This window comes from Podarcis raffonei, chromosome 6 (assembly GCF_027172205.1).
Source record: "Podarcis raffonei isolate rPodRaf1 chromosome 6, rPodRaf1.pri, whole genome shotgun sequence".
In the NCBI taxonomy this organism is placed as follows: Eukaryota; Metazoa; Chordata; class Lepidosauria; order Squamata; family Lacertidae; genus Podarcis; species Podarcis raffonei.
In genome coordinates this window covers 54,307,282-54,323,147 of record NC_070607.1, presented here as the reverse complement: position 1 = coordinate 54,323,147, position 15,866 = coordinate 54,307,282, and positions in this window count along the sequence as shown.

Genomic DNA, 15,866 nt, shown 5'->3' with positions numbered 1-15,866 from the left:
TTGGTCAGACTCATGTTTGTAGCTTCGAGAACACTGTCCAACCATCTTGTCCTCTGTTGTCCCCTTCTCCTTGTGCCCTCCATCTTTCCCAACATCAGGTTCTTTTCCAGGGAGTCTTCTCTTCTCATGAGGTGGCCAAAGTATTGGCATCTCAGCTTCAGGATCTGTCCTTCCAGTGAGCAATCAGGGCTGATTTCCTTCAGAATGGATAGGTTTGATCTTCTTGCAGTCCATGGGACTCTCAAGAGTCTCCTCCAGCACCATAATTCAAAAGCAGCAATTCTTTGACGATCAGCCTTCTTTATGGTCCAGCTCTCACTTCCGTACATTACTACTGGGAAAACCATTAATTTAACTATACGGACCTTTCCATTAGATTGTGCCAAATTTGAAAAAAGCAGGAAACTTAACCCAAATAGTGGTGCAGATATACTATTCAGATGGGCACTCACACCAATAGACTGGGGAGGGAGAGTAGCATCAAGAAGACAAGAAACTCCCCAAAATAAGGGAAGGTTTTGAAATCGAGAAATTTATTGAGAAATATAGTGGCCCTGTGCATCCTGGTGTTTCACCTTCTATGGGGGGGGGGGGGAGAGACATGTTTTCAAGTAACTACTGCAATAAATTGAACAGAATCCTTTTGCTCCCGGTGATTACCAAACATGGATACATCTTAGACATTCTGGGTTTCCCAATAAGCCTCTTCATTTTAAGCATCATTTTGATGTGTTGTGGAACTGTCAGCTTCTATACTGAAAAAATTTGGTGGACTCAAAAAAATGAGTTTCAGTCTCTCCAAAACCTTGAAGCAAAATATGGGGCTATATCCATCTCTGCAGCTCCACTGGCACAACAGGCTTCTATGTGTGCAACTGAGAATCCTCTTCCTTTCCTGCCTCTTCTACTCACACCCAGGCACCCTCAAAACCAGTACTGGAGAGTTATGGAATACTTTAGAGAAGATTTTAGGGGATGAAAGGAAATGTAGGTCCCATTGCACCTGCAAAACTACACATAGAGAGCATTATATACAATCTAAAGAAACTGTGTTTTTAGTGGATTTAGCAATATATTTTGTCAATGATAGGCTCTGAAATTATCTTCACTAAAATGTCTAGCACAGGGGTGGCCAACTCTCCAAAGACTTCTTTCAGAATTAAAAACTAGCAGTGATCTACCCATGTTTTGGGGGGCTTCAGCTCAAAGTTGTTGAGCTTTTCTTAGCGAAGAGGAAAGCTTTGGGGGCTTGACTTCTGTTTTGGGGGGGGTTAAAGGTGAAGGACAAAGGTGTAAAGTCACTTACAAAAAAATAGCTATGGATGAAAACAGCAGCGCAGAGAAAGCTCCGTCTTCCCTTCCAGAGATCAAACAACAATGGAGAGCAGGGCAAGAGGGTGGGGAGGAGTCAGTTTTAGCGGTGCTAAGGAAAGGGAGCCAGAGATTGACCACGATCTACCAAAACCTCGCAGGGATCTACCAGTAGATCGCGATTTACCTGTTGGACATCCCTGGTCTAGCACATTCAGGGATTGATGACATCCACGGCTTCTCACAGTGAATGAGGCCTGGTGTTGGCTGGGTGACCAGGCTGTGTGCATGGATAAAAGAAGGCAATGCCCTCATCCCATTAATATTAGGTACCAATGTACCTAATGTATGGATCTGCAATCCAATAGAAATTGTCAGGTTCCAAATGCAGTTCTTTAATGAGTCCACCACATCCAGGTCCACCTTTGGCAGGCACAAAATCTTAATTAACTGGGCTGGAATGCCTCTGCCTGTTTCACAACCCAGATTTTCAAACCACAATGTTCTTTTTACGATTTCTTTTCCCAGGGTACTGAAAGATATGAGAGGAAAGGAAAAACATGAGATGCTCTATAAAATTCCTAAGTATGTGTTGCAAAGTTAGGATTCCCTAAGTCTCAGGGGCTTCATTTCTACTTGCTACTTCAGTCTACCCCATAAAAGCCTAGTAAATTCACATCTGTGCAATTGAAAAGAAATAAACAGATGTAATTAACCCCAGCGAGCCTTTCCTGGCTCTCTAATTCAGTTTCAGGATTTCAGCCACAAACTGATCACAGTTTAACTCAGAAAAATGGTAGTGGAGAAGCTCGCTTTTTATGTCATCATGTATCCTTTCTGCGTTTCTCATCAGGAAGGATCTGTCATGGGACTTCATGCCACCAGCTTTTTATAGAAATCCAATTTAGTCTCATAATTTGTCGATGTGGGCTGTCACTGATATATGACATCAGACAGTCACAGCCCCCTGCAGATGACTTGCTAATATTCACAGCAGACTGAAAAGCTGAGCCCCAATAAAATAGCTTTAAAAAGAACTCATCATATGAATGTTTGCCCAAGTCCTGTGGCTTCATGCTGCTACTACTGTGTGCATATGAAGCCACAGACAGAGATCCTCAATGTTAGATTGTCCTGCAATGGCTCCAGCCAGCTAAAAATGTGTATACCCATCAAATGTCCTGGAATAACCAGGACATCTCAATTTTTTTCTCACAACAGCACAGTGGCCATTTTGGGTGTTGTGATCTCGTGTGAGTTCCACCCCCCCCCCCAAAAAAGGGGTGTTCTTGTGATCTCATGGGGCACCCTAAAACACATGTTTTAGGGCACTGTGCTCCCCCCAAAACCCGCTTTTTGGGGGGTGGCCCAAAATTGCGTGAGATCTTGGCGCCAAAAATGGCTGCCATGCTCGCATGAGAAAAATGGCATCCCAGAAGATGGAATTCTGGATTCTGCCTTCGACATGTGGGAGGGTATGAAAAAGTAGAAGGGTTGCAGTTCTTACTCTGGTGAGTGCTTAAAATACTGCAAGATGCAGCAAAATAACAAATATTCTGCTGAATGGTCTCATCTCCTCACTTAAATATGTATTTCTGGTGGAACGTGGCAGGGGGTGCTGCATTGCTGACCTGGCTTTCCAGTGATCTGTATCACTGCTATTTGCCAACAGGAGGAGCTGGCAAAGCAGCAGGGAGCTTGCAGTGGCGTAGCGTGGGGGGTGCCAGGGGTGCCGGCCGCACCGGGCGCAACATCTGGGGGGGGCGCGAGTCCAGAGGGAAGGGACAAGTTCCTTCCTCCGCCGGGCTCCCCATCGCCACCGCCAGCCTTGCGCCCTAGCGGGCGCGCCCCCCCCCCCGCCACTGCCGCTGCGGCTGCGCTCCACTCACTGCTCGCAGGAGGAGCAGCCGCTGCAGCAGCGCCGACGCCGCCACCGACGCCTGGCCGGGCACCGGCAGCCTCCGCACCCCGACGCCGACGCCATCCCCTCAGCCCAGCCACAGGCGGCGGCTGCTTCTGCCGACTGGGAGGGAGGAGAGCTCCGAGGGGCCTCGACGCGCCCTGCGCTCCCCAAAACCCTCCGAGAGGAAGCCGGCGGGCGGGCGAGCGTCTCTCGGCGGAAGGGGGCGCCGCTGGCTCCGGCTCTCAGCGCAAGTCTCAGGGGGGGGGGAGGACGGAGCGCGGCTGGAAGCCCCCGGACCCGGCCGGGAGGAGGAGAGGCTCTCGCCAAGCCCGGATCTGGAGCGCCTCGGAGCGCGGGCTCCACCTACAGCCCAAGGAGAGGAGGGGGCGGGGAGGCGCCCGAGGGGAGGGGGCTTCGGCTGCCTCGGCCCGCGGGGGCTCCGCAAATAATAAATTTAATAAATTCCTGCTGAGCCTTTGGGGGGAAGGTCCTTGGCTCCTTCGCTCGCCCCCAGCCCCAGTGGCGTAGCGTGGGGGGTGCAGGGGGGGCCGGCCGCACCGGCCGCAACATCTGGGGGGGGCGCGCTCGCACTCGAGTGCTAAAATCCACGGGTTAGGGGGCGCAAATTACTTGCCTTGCCCCGGGTGCTGACAACCCACGCTACGCCACTGGGAGCTTGGTGTGGTGCAGGCACAGCAGCAGAGCCATTTTGGTGCTTGTAGCGCTGCACCGAAACCACACTGAGCTTCTGGCTGCCTTGCCAGTTTCCCTCTTAGTAACCTGTGGCAACATGTGGCATTGGGAAGCCAGATGAACCATGTAGCCCTGCCTGGCTCTTCAATCCCTGACTCCAAATCTCGGCCCTGGACTCTCGGCCTGGCGCCCTTGAGAGCCCAGCACCCGGGTGCCCCGCACTTCTAACGCCTATGGGTAAGCCGGCCCTGTGTGTAATGGCTCAGGTGGAAGATGAGGGAGAAGGACCCAAATTGCTACACAGGGCTGGGCAAATCTGTCCATTCTGATTTCTCCTAGTTTCTAGTTTTCCCAGCCTTACATTCAGTTCCCCACCTTTTTGCATCAGTTTGCAAATTGTTTTTTTAAAGCCCTCTGTAAAATTCATCAGCATTTTACTGCAAATTTCATTTTCATATGCAATTTTTTTCTAACATAGCACATTTTTAATGTTGTTTTCATTAATATATTCATTTGAATTCACACTTTCCCCTAACAGATGCATTTTTGCATACATTACTTGGCTGGAGAATGGCATTGCAAAATTTGGAGATGTGTGAAATTCAAAGGATGGCTGTGTTTCAGTCCTCCTGTTGTTTCAGGAAGTGTGAATGAGGCAGGTTGACCTTTGAATGCAAACTGAATCTAGCTTTACTGAATGTTGGAGTAGCAAGCAATATTTTCCTACTCCTTGTCTCAGGCTTGGAGTATTTCCTCAGGGACTTCTCTGTCCTTCTGCTCCTAAGCTGATGTAGGGCCATGGCTGGCTATCCCCTCCTCAGATTCTTGTTCTCCTAACTGGACTTCTCTCCAGCTTTTCTGCTTCCACTCCAACTTTGGGTTCTCAGTTTTGCTTCAAAGGTCCATTAAGGGTGTCTGTGTTTCACTTTGCACATTGTTTTGGAAAGATTAAATAGGCTTGCATTTCAGTGTGGACCAAATCTAATTTCTCCTCCAGCAACTCTAGCCTGCCCTGATCTCTCCTTGCCATTTTCAATGGAAGGGGCAGGTCCTGTTTCCCTCTGTAGGCAGTGTCCAATGGGAGTCTGATGGAGGCTGATAGGGCTGAGTAGAGTGACACCTCTACCCAGTCCAACACACACACACCCAGACAACCTAATGCAGAGGGACTTCAGCTTACTCTGTAAGTCATTTTTATGATGCTGTTTATTATGCAATTTATAGGAATTTTGCTAATGTTTCTCTTTTGTGTTTATTTTTAATATGACCTTCATTTTGCAAACTCCACAAGACATAACTGAGTAAGCTGATCAATAAATTAATGTACCAGCCCAAATATGCATACACAATCCACAGAAAGCAACTGGGCTTGTAATGCAATCCTATGAATCAGTTGGGTTCAATGAGGCTTATTTCCAGGTATGTGTAGATACAGTAGAGTTGTAGCCTTAAAGACATACAGCTGTGTTGGATCTGTCAGCTGTAGGGTGACAAAAGAAAGTTGGCAATACTTTTTCTCAAACAAACATAGCCCATGCCTGCAGCAGTTCCTGCAATAAATTGAACTCCAAGGGTTCTAAAGAAGTATGAATCCCGTTATCAGGACTTGCCTTATTGCTACTGTGCAAATACAGTGAGATGTCCCAGTCCTATGCAATTTTAGTTTTCAAGCCTGCAAATAATTTCTCGAAGCAAAAGATAAACATAGTTGGGGGTTTTTACTTCTAAGATGTGCTGAGCAAATGTGGACTCATAGAGTAGGTGATCCGCTTAAGAGAAGAGAGGGAAAATACGCCTGGCAGATATTTTCCCACATACAGTTTTTTAAATGGTGTTTTTAGCCAGCCCTTTGAGAGCCAAAATATGAGGAATGAATATTACCCACACACACACACACACACACACCCTTCCATTTAAGAGACACAACAGTCATCATTCCTTATGGCCCGGAAATCTGAGCGGTTATATCTCAGGGTATAACCATATCTTTTCACTACTTTATGGTATATAAAGTTAGTATCATGTGCAAACTGCTTCAGAGGAATGGCCTGCAACATGGAACAGCCTCTCTACAAATGTGAAGCCATTTTGTCCCAGAAACTTGAAGCCATCACCCTCCTACATTTCACAGTTGTAAACAGTAACAGGCATGCAACACGTCAGTTGTCCATTTGAAGGATGACTCCCATAGCCCCACCTCCTCCATTATGACACCGCACTGAAGGCGCTTAATGACCTGCTGTGGGTGATATTTTCCGTTATTCTGCAGCAACCTGCCCAGCTGATTTAAAAGCCAAGCATGCGTTTGCACCTTAGGCTACAGATATACTATAAAACATAATTGCTGAAACGCCCCTCTTCTACACAGCTATGAAAAGTTCAGGAGGAGCCCTGTACCTGGACACTATATGTGTGCAAGACAAGTTGTGACCACTCACCGTTCACGAGATACAGAGTGCAATCCCATCTATATCCATGTCTACTGGGACTTATTCCTAGGTAAATAAGAATAGGATTGTGCTCTTAGGCTGAATTTCTATAGACAGTTACTGGGAGTAAGCCTCATGGAACTTAATGAGATTTGCTTCTGAGCAGGATTAAGAGAGCACTGTTAACTTCTAGAAACTCTGGGGAAGGAGATCAACCACAAAGAAGATGTTCCTGGTAAACAGGGACATTTGGAAAGCCTAGGAACCATTTTCAGGGATGTGGAACTTGTGGCCCACTCATCACCCTGATCATTGGCCATGCTGCCTGGGGCTCAACCCTAACTTATGTGGAACTTCAAACCATGGATAGATAAAGGAGCAAGGAGAACTTCAAACCATGGATAGATCATGCAAGGAGAATAAGTAAATCCAAACCGAAACCCTCCAAATTGTCTACTGCTTGCCTTCTCACAGCCTGTTTTCTTTAATTGGAGGCCTTCCTGAAATGAGCAAAGGATCCAAACCTTATAAGGAGAGCTCTCTGTCTAATCTGTGGCATTTGCCGGGTTTCATTGCCCTAATCCAATTCTGTAATCTCTCATTCCTTTTCCCCTCCCCTCTGCCAGGATGAGAGAGATGGAAAAAGTCAACGTCATGTAGATGAAGGAACTGGATTGTCCCCAAAGCTCTGTGAGCACTGAGCAAAGGTGGGGGGAGGTTTTGTAGCAGAGGCTTCCAGGAAAGAACAGAAGGCCAGAGAGTAGGAACAATATCTGCATCACCTGCATGTTCTGATCCTTTAAAAGGACAGAGAACTAGGACACCTCTGATAAAGCACGGAAAGATCAGGCCATGGCACTCAAGCATCAGGCTGCACCTGGTGATCTATGGGCACCACATGGGAAGGTTCTGCTTCTTGGGTTGGCATTACAATGTGAGGATTGCATTGCTCGTAATACAGAGGTTTCATGAGTAACTACCATGCTAAGAGCCATTAACTGAATCATGCCCCATTGATTTGTCTAATCCTTTAAAAAAATCATCTAAAACTACTGGCCATCATCTGGTGGCAATTGAATCCATATGTTAATTATGTATTATGTGAAGAAACATTTCCTTTTGCTTATCCTGAACCAGCTGTCAATCAATTTCATTTCATTAGATGGTCCCAAGTGCTTCTTTGCTAGCAACAGTGTGGGCTGCCTCCAAGGCAAATATTTATTTCAAAGGAAAATGCCACTTCTACTTTGTATATTCACATTTTCAGCAGGGAAATCCAAATCAAAACATCAAAATGCTATCCTTAACTAACCACGGAATCCATGATTATCTCACCCTCTCTCTATGTGAGTTACAGTGTTTGACTCACAGTTATGCAATTCTGAATTTTTAGGATCCACTGATCAAATACCGCTAATTCTTTGGAATCCATGCCATACCTAAATGGATATTCTGTTGGATAGATGATAGATAGATAGATATAGATAGATAGATCTCTTCTTTGCTAATACAGATAAGTCAGATTTCTTATTTGGCTCTGTGCTTCTTCCACTGTGTCCGCTAGATATTGCATTCTAGGGTCTTTCTATGTGCCCGATCTTCACTTAAGAGTAATAGATAAATGCTGAAGTCCTTACTTGACATGGATTTAGAGTTATCATCAGGTCAGCAATAGGCAGACAACAGCTGAAGACCTCAGCTAAACTCAGGGGAGAAAAATGATACAGGTCAATTGACTGGCTTTCCAGTGAGTGCATATCTGGACATGAACTAGGTTCTCCCCAACTTTCTCTTCACTAGTAATAGAGTTGGGAAGTGATATATTTAATCCAAAGCTCATTAGGGTATATCCAGATGCCTGAAACTGCTGCCTCCCCACTCAAACTCTGTATACCTCCTTGCCTATAAAAGGGAGAGAGCTACAATCACTTTGAAAAACTGCATATCGAAGGTTCTTGTTAAAACATTCATTTATTTATTTATTTTTAAAACTGGTTGTAAACTGCCTCAAGTACAGACCAGTACAGTATCATGAACAATGGACTATTCAATAGCCTGCTGCAAGAGATTTTGAGAAGCACTTTGAGGACAAAATTGCTTGGAACTGTGCCAAATTTAATGCCACAATTAGTTCAGGCTTGTTGGAAGTCCCTGAAGCACTGCCATGGGATCAGTTTCAGTTGCTGCAGCCTGATAATATGGACAAGACACTTGCAGCCTTAAGACTGAATATGTGGACTCTCAATCCCTGCCCACCATGGCTGGTAAAATCTAGTAGGAGGTGATTGGTTGGCTGGGTCCATGAAGTGACTAATGCCTCACTGCAGGAGACAGCTGAAGCCCCTCTTGAAAAGGTCCTCCCTAGATCCAAAGCTTGTATAAAATCACCACCCAGTTTCTAATATTCCCTTCATGGGTAAGATGATCAAGAAGTGGCCAACCAGCTACATGTATGTTTGGAGGAAGCAGGTCATCTAGGTTTCCTATTTCAAAATAGCTTCAGGCCAGTTTTAGCCCTGAAACAGCCTTCGTTGCCCTGATTGATGACCTTCATTGGAAGAGGGACAATGGGAGGGCAACTCTTTTGGTTCTTCTTGATCTGCCAGTGGCTTTCGGCACCATTGGCCATGCATGGTGTCAGCCTAGAATGACCCAGGGAAGTGGGAGTTGGAGGTGTTGTATTACAGTAGCTCTGCTCCTACCTGCAGCATTACTACCAGGAAGTAACACTAGGAGACAGTTGCAAAGCTTCGTGGCTTTTAGGCAGTGGGGTCCATTCTGTCTCCTATGCTCTTCTATATGAAGCCATTGGGAGCAATCATCCATGGGGCTGTGGCATAGTGTCATCAGTCTTTCTCTCTCTCCCTCTCCCTCCATTCCATCTGAATCAGGAGAGGCTGTGCAGTCCCTAGAAACCATCTTTCATGGAAAACATCCTTGGAAGCTTCCATAAAACAATATAGTATACATAATCAAACATATATACATCAAACCATCATTAAAGTAAAATCCAGTAACAGGAAAAAAATTAAAAATAGTGGAGGGGACCCAATATCAGATAGAATAGCACCCCCATATCTTGTTAAGAAAAAGCAATCTGAAATAATGCTTGTTTATTCATTCATCTGAGTTCTTTCACAGCAATCTTTTCAGTTGGGTCTTAGAGTTGTTTAAGCCATTGCAATTAAAAACACATTAAAGTATTAAGATCTAATAATATTTCTGTGTGCCATGCTGAAATCCAGGAAGTATTTCTCAAGCCTCAGAAATCTAATGCTGTTATTCTAATTATGGGCTATTATATGTGTATACCTTATTATTTTCTGTGAAAATCCTTAGTGCATTAAAATGCATGAGCAAGATTTTTGGATTTCATTCAGGCAATCTACATGGGATTCTGCCTTAGAAGGGATGGGAAAGATCTATCCATATGGTGTGTAAACATCCATCATTGGTCAAAAAAGCCCAAGATAACCACCTGCATTGAACTAAAGGATTCCTCTCAAACAAGGAACATTCCGTTTTGATCTTTATGGTCCTGTCACTCCCAGTCTTTCTTCTTCTGGCTTTTCAAATGTTACAATGAGCAAAAGCATGCCACCTGAGTTTCTACATCTCATTTAAAAGAAAGAAACCACCAGAGCTTAACTGTTAAAATCCACCTAATGTCACACAGTTTATTTTCCTGTATTAAGATTTTCAGAAACAAATCTTGAGGAGGGGATAACATACCATGAAAAATACCCCTTGTACCGTGAAATAAGCAATTGCTTACTGTGAAAAATATACAGCCTTAATAATTTCATAAACATAAATGACAAGCACTCAATTTGGATGCTGGTAATTTACAACCTATACTTTTCAGCCAAGGTTTCAAAGAACTTTATCTCCCATTTAGAATCTCAAGTCTGTCTGGGTTATATTTTCCAAGGAGTTTAACCACCGTGAACTTCGGCCTCAATGAACGTCAGTTATAATACTGAATGAGATGCCACCATTATTATGATACTGGTGCAGAATGTGCCCCTTGTCCCTTGCCCTCTTGTGCAATATTGGATATAAGCACACCTGCATGACTCCTTTTTCTTTAAGCCTTCACACTCCAAGAAAAGTAGGAAGGATTCAGGGCAACAAGGCAGCAGGAAACTCAAAGCAAGGTACCATCTTGCTTTCTGTGAGTTACATCCAATTGGTGCTCCTCCATTGATGAAAAGCTCTTTAATCCAATGGAGCCTTCCATCAGTGGAGCAGTGTCCGGGTGGAAATTTGGGAAATGTCAGGGAAAATCCAGACGCATGGCAGTTGTTTCCCCATAAAAATAGCTCAAAAACTGCATTTTTTGCCATTTTGCCCAACTTTTGGACAGCTTTTCTGTCCAGATTTCCACAGCTTGAAATATGGCAGAAGTGGTGACTGCAGCAACAGTGACAGTGGACAGGAAGACCTGGAGGCCTTCCTCTCACCTCCCAGGTGCCTGAAACAGCATGCCAAGGGCCTTGAAAGATGGAGTTTTCCCTATAGGTGCATTCTGCTGCTCTCTCTGGTGTTGCTGCAGCCACAGATAAGTGAAAGGGATCAGGAGCTCCTGATGCAAGGGCATTCGTATGTTATCAGGAGTGCAAGAGGGTTTTTAGAGTTGAAACTGGGCTCTGAAAAAATCCTATTGTTCCCGTCTTTGGGGAAAATAGGTTGGCTTACCAAGCCCAGTCATGAATGAAGCCCGAGCGGGTGGGAGTTAGACATACAAGTTATTATACCTCATAGTATTAAAGTTTGTTAAATCCTAGCCTCACATACAACAGATCTGTTGAGATTGGGGTCAATTTATTTCTTCAAAGGTCAGGAGCATTGTAAGGAGACGACTTTAGATGTCTTTGCAGTGTTACAATCAGCACCCTTGAATGAATCCCCTTCCTGGCCTGAAATAGCTGTGATTCTCTGTGTTCCCAGTCTGTAAGGCAATCACTCTGAGCCATCTATGCACCTTTGTGACAAGCTCTGGTATACTCATTTAGGAGGTGAGTGTGTTCGCCTGCCAAGCTCAGTGGTTATGATCCCTCCAGTGCATAACCCCAGGCCAGGAGATGGAAGCAAAAAAGGAGGAAATGGCTTAGGGAAGGGGGAAGGATGAACAAGAAGGGAATGGACAGCTTTGATTGCACAATACAGTCTGAAAAGCAGAAAGCTTCTTGGCAAGGACGCTCACTGGGGGTGATAAAACAATGCTATTTTTGGCCTGGGCCTGAGTCACTTGAAGAAGATGCGCTGGGGTTTAAATAACAAAAAGTGTGATTTGTTAACACTTCCCAGCCATTCCCCTGAGCCTGCTTTCTATACAAATTGGACCTGTCCTTCAGTTGCAGTAAATGGGAAGGAGGAGAGTTTGTCAGACTGTGCAGGGGATTTAATAGCCCCATTAAGATTCTTTTCACCATTTGAAAGAGAGAATCACTCCTTCCTGACTAAGGGGGATGATAGGACCTGGTAGCTTCTCCATGACCTCCAATATTATATATGCACTTTAAAATCTGAATTATTATTTGTTAAATTTACTAGGTGCTTATTCTTGCCACATGCAACTCAAAGCAACTTTTTTAAAAAAAACAACCCAATATCAATATACTGTGTCTCAAAGAGCTGCAATTTCACAGCTACTCATTCTGGAACAGGGACACTATGGAAACCTTATTTTTATTCAACGGGATAAAACCAGAGTCACTTCCTGTGCTCACCTTAGAAATAATCACTAATGATCTCTTTGGGTTAAATCCTGGTGCTTCATTAAAGAGGGGCTGTGGATCAGAGTGCCAGGGGATAAATAATGCAACAGGTATTAAGCACTCAGCATTTGTATGCTATGATATACTTACTCTCAGCAAAGCTAGTGGGGAAAGAGGGGATATTGGTATGAAAAGAGTGCCCCTGGCCAGCTGAGGGTGTGAAATACAGTTTGCTTAGAAATCTAGTCCAGACGGGGGCAAAACTACACATTACAAAGAACATGGGTTGTACTCAGCTTCATGCCAAGTACCTTCCTTCTCTCTTGTAATATTTAGTTCAAGTTACCCAGCAGTTACTACACTGTTCACTTTACTCTCACCCCTTTCGACTTCATGAGGGTGCTGCAGATGTGGGTGGAGATATGTGCACCATGATGGCATCAGGGCTTGGGTCTTATGCACCTTAGCTTCTGTGGGGGGTGTCCGTTCACTATTCCACCTCAGGAAGCAAAATGCCTTGAGCCAGCCTTAATAGTAGGCATGCTATGTGTTAACAACCATCGATGTAAAAATGAGTGGTACAGAACAAATATTAGACTTGGAGCTGTTAGGCTTGTTCCAGCAACTCTGGGATAAGTGACCACTGCTCTATATTCTCAGCTTGGAAGACCTGCTGCATTCCCGTCCTCCAGATATCTTCTTGAACTCCATCCGTCTCCCTGATCATTAGTGCCTGTTGACCTTGGCCATTACAAATATTTCCAGGTCATTTTCCAATTCTTGCCTGAGGAACAGATTAGCTGTGCTTGTGACACCTGGCGCATGAGATCTCTCCACTTACACTGCCCATCCTTCCTGTCTATTGAACCCCAGTACATTTTGTTCTCTAGACCATTTTGCCCCTTGCAATGCCTTGCTTGGGTGGGGTTCCATTTCTTATCTCCACTTCCCCACACACTGATGCAGGCATGTTGGTTTCCACATCTCAAAACAAAACAAAACCTTCAAAACAAGGTCCCACTGGCTGCAGTTTCAGAGGAACAAAATTGTCTCGTCTGCAATAAAAGCAATTTTATCCTGTGCATGAGGTGGGAGAGCCAGGAAACAGAATAGTTGGCAAGACCATGAGGTTTGCCCAAGGTCACAGTGGAAACCAGCAGTGAGGCAAGCAAGCTCACAGGCTGGCTAAACATTTGCTCAGTTCCCTAAATGGTGTCCTGACCTGTTTCCTAATTCTCGGCAAGGGTTGCTGCTTTCCTGCTGAGCAGGAGAAAGGAAATCTCCTATTATAGCCAGACTTCCACCCCTCCTGCCTGCCCCTCTCTATCCCCAGTAGAGACCAAGTTGTGCATTGTTGAGGAGCTGAGCTGCTTATCTGTGGCTTGTGAGCTCAACCAATGGGAAAGGGGTTAAATGGAGATAAAGCTGGAGAGTGGTAGAGACCATATGGAAGGGGAAGAAAACTCTTTATCCTGTAATTGGATTCATTCCCAGCAGCTCCTGGCTAAGGTGAGCCTGAGTGGATGTGACAGGTCATGATCTGTGCATTGCTGTCAGCTGGGCCGCCCCAAGCAGGATGTGTGTGCACAAACTTGTAGATCAATCCATTAGTATGGATCAAATAGATTTAAATGTGTGACAGGGAAGAAGTAGGACACAGATATATTTACAGTTAGGTTTGTTGGTGTTGTGCTGTTGTTTTTTTTCCCTTCAGAGTCAAGATTAACTCTAGCTCAGGTAGCTGTTCCAGCTCTGTGCTCCTAAGCCCTCTGCTGGCTACAGGAAGGCACAATTTTACACAAGACTAAAAATAAAGCAACAGCTTGAAAGCTTGAAAGGAGACAAGCTAACCTGGTGCAGTGACATTCTGTGGTTTGCAGGAAAATAATGGTAAAACTAGGGTTTGTTTTGTTTTATTTGGAAAGATGTATAAACCACTTAATTTAAAAATAAAAACCTCTGAGGGCTGTGCATAAAGCAATCATCAATCAAATACAGATAAAAATCAGCAAAAGTTAAAAACAAGTGTACAAAACTAAATTATGTGTCCAGATAGGCTTCCTGGAATAAAATATTTTTAACAGGCATCTGAAACAGCATAGTGAGGGCACCTGCCTAATATTAATCAGCAGGGAGTTCCAAAGCAACAGCACTGCTACACTGAAAAACTAGCTCCTAGCAAAATGTGGAACTGACATTTTATGGCACTTGTAAAAGTGCAAATTTTGCAGATGGAAGCTGTCGAGTTGGCACATAAGGGGCAAGGCAATCCTTCATGTAAGCTGGCCCCAAGCTGTTAAGGGCCTTGTGTACTAACAGTAAAACCCTGAACCAGTAACAAATTGGCAGCCAGTACAGATCTTTGAGCAGATGTGCAATATGCTGGTAGGAACTAACTCCTGTCAGCAATCGTGCTATAGCATTCTGTATTAATGGCAGTTTCCAGATTGATTGCAAAGGAAACCCCGCATAGAGTGCATTCTGTTAGTTCAGTCTTGAAGTTACCAGTGCCGGAACTACTGTGGTCAGACTCTCCCAGTCCAGGTACAGCTGCAGCTGGGTTTAGCACCACTCAAGAGTTCCAAGTGAAGATGATTCTTTCCCAAAGTGGAACCTGCTTGGGTCAGCTGTGATCAGGAGCTCCAGAATGCAGCCAATCCCTGCCCAAAGTGGGGCTTGCAGTCAGCATTGAACAGAAATGCCAGTAGGGACTGAGGAACTCTAGAACTAATTGTTCCTGAGGGAATAAGTCACATCTCTCCTTCTCTGTGTGTGTGCCCTGATAATGAGCATGCAGCCTAAGCAAACATTGAGCAGGGTGTTATGCTAGGCACTGGCGTACGAAGGGGGGGCAGGGGAGCGTATCACCCTGGGCACCATTTGGGGAAAGGGTGCCATCGCGGCTGCCCCCCTGGGATGTGCAGCACGCCCTCCCAGGACACACACTGCATGCCACACAACCCCGGACGCATGCCACGCCCCCGCGGGCCACATCCCCGCCTGTTCTCTGCTCCAGGGGCTGCAGCATGTTGCTCCACCACTTATGCTACGGGGCCTCTAAGTCTGAGGTCCTCTCTACAGTTATGATTTCAAAGTAAGAAAGCAAGTATGCATGCCCTCTCCAACACATATATAACATAATAGTGTCCTGGCACTATGTCCCTCTTCTATCTTTCCCAGCAGATTAGCACTGTGATAGTGTTGTACTACTTAGAGTGAGGAGTTGGGCATAAACCTATGGAATTCTCTAGCTGCTGAGCATCTGTCTGCAAAGTAGAAGAGCCATAAGATGGTGGGGCTGAAACACTCGCCTGACCTCCTTCTGGCCAATTCTCTGCTGCTTAGTGGAATGAAGAGAGTGGGGGCTGAGGCAGTGGGGAGGTCAGCGCAGTGTGAATGCATCCATGCAGCCAACGGAGCACTCGTGCCAGCACATTTGCAATTCAAGGTCCATGTTGCCACTTCCCTCTTCCCCCTCTCCATCCCACTATGTCGCAGTGACTTAGCCAATGGGAGGTCAGCTGAGTGGCACAGACCCTCCATGCCATCTGCTACTGGGAAGAGCATGTCTGGATTGATTCTAGGGTCCACACTCTCACACTCTGCCTGTTAACATACTTGTGCCAGTTCCCCCCAACTAGATTATTGGTTCGTTTTAGATATTGTGGCCGAGACCACATAACACCAGTCCTGAAAGACCTACATTGGCTCCCGGTATGTTTCCAGGTACAATTCAAAGTGTTGGTGCTGGCCTTTAAAACCCTAGATTGCTTTGGCCCAGTATACCAGAAGGAGCGTCTCCATCCCCAT